This window comes from Cyprinus carpio, chromosome A22, assembly GCF_018340385.1.
Source record: "Cyprinus carpio isolate SPL01 chromosome A22, ASM1834038v1, whole genome shotgun sequence".
Classification (NCBI taxonomy): domain Eukaryota; kingdom Metazoa; phylum Chordata; class Actinopteri; order Cypriniformes; family Cyprinidae; genus Cyprinus; species Cyprinus carpio.
In genome coordinates this window covers 1,203,325-1,204,965 of record NC_056593.1, presented here as the reverse complement: position 1 = coordinate 1,204,965, position 1,641 = coordinate 1,203,325, and the positions used below count along the sequence as shown (strand labels likewise).

Genomic DNA, 1,641 nt, shown 5'->3' with positions numbered 1-1,641 from the left:
GGGCTCAGTACATGTCCCTGTAGATCTCCTGCAGCAGCGGGTGCAGCGACGTCTCGGACTCCGTCTTCTTGATCTTCTGCACCAGCTGCGCGTTCTCCGTCACCAGCTGCCGCAGGTCTGCCCAGCTTCTGTAGAAGTTTGGGGGAAGATGAAGCTGGCGCTCGGGATGATTGAGCTGCAGGTGCTGGTTGAGGGCCTGAGAGGATGTTGTCCTGGATCTCCTCCACCTGATGGAACGTTCATGAGACCTGGACGATCTAGAGGCAAGTAACACACATAAGCCAATTTTATTATCTACGTAAACTCTGTTTACAATCTTACCACAGTTCCATCTAGAACCACTAGGGGCTGATGAATCACCTCCACACAGGATAATGCGGGCCACGAACAGAGCCAGGTCGCTGTCGTCCAGCTCGAGAGCATTGAACTTCACCGCAAACTCAAACTTCGGCTCCATGATCTCGTTGAAGGGTTTTCGCAGACTGCGCAGGAACTCTCTCGTCACAAAGCCCCGCCCATTCGCCACCAGCAGCCCGTCCTTATTCATGAGCGACGGCAGCATGGCGAAGATTGCCGTCGTGGACCCCGTATTTCGAGCCAGCGTCACCTGCAGGAGTGGAGCGGAGCTAGTTGAGCCAATTCTTGCATAATTGTGTGGTTTTACATTTTCATAAAGCTGAATGCGACGATTTATTCAAGAAGGTTTTCCAAACTACTTAAAAAAATAAATATACGTTTGCTTGTGTTTCATGAGACAAACAACATTAAACGGAATGATGTTATGCAAGAATGACTTTACAAATGACTGAACAAAGAAAGTTTATTTCTTCCTATGTTTCATTAAACTAATTCAAATGTTACAATTTACATGAGAATTATTTTAGGATTGATATACACGTAAATGCATCCATAAATGTGCGTTGCATTAAATGCAACAATTTATTCAAGTACTTTTTAAATGAACATTTTACACAGAAAATTTATCAAATTCAATACATCTTGTGCATGCAACATTTTATTATTAATCTACAGAGAAATGCATTTTTTTAGGAATTGCAATAAATGCATCAACCTGATTGTAAATGACTTAACAAACTATTTTTTTATTATTAAACTAATTCAATAGTACATTTTACCTGAGAATAATTTTATCTACATACACGTGATCTACTACTTTTTCATGCGTCGCATTAATATGCAACAATTTATTTCTGAATGGTTTTTTGAACTGTTTACAAAAAAACAATGCCGTGTGTTTGGGAAATTCTTGCTACAACTCAAGAAATATTTTAAAATCGATCTACGTTGTGAGATCCAGCATGCATTTTGGATTTTGCATGTGTTTAAACAAATTTGCATTAAATGCAACAATCACTTTACACACAATTTCAAATGCAATTCGTTTGCAAGTTTCATAAATATAAAGTTGAATACTACATTTTTTACTTGACATCATGATTGCACAAAAAAAGTTCTGCTTTTTCAATTTAACTGAATGCAACAATTTGCGGAATAATGGGATTTACAAATTATATAAATATTTGCATTAAACCGTGCTTAATTTTGTTTTATTACAGTTATTTACAAATAGTTGAAAACTTGAACTTTTCACGCACCAATAAGAGATATAAAACAACCCCC

General features: G+C 38.3%; 1 pseudogene; it reads right to left on the bottom strand.

Annotated features, from left to right (window-relative positions):
* LOC122134831 overlaps positions 1-1,641 on the bottom strand; it is a 7,554-nt pseudogene continuing 5,913 nt past the window's right edge.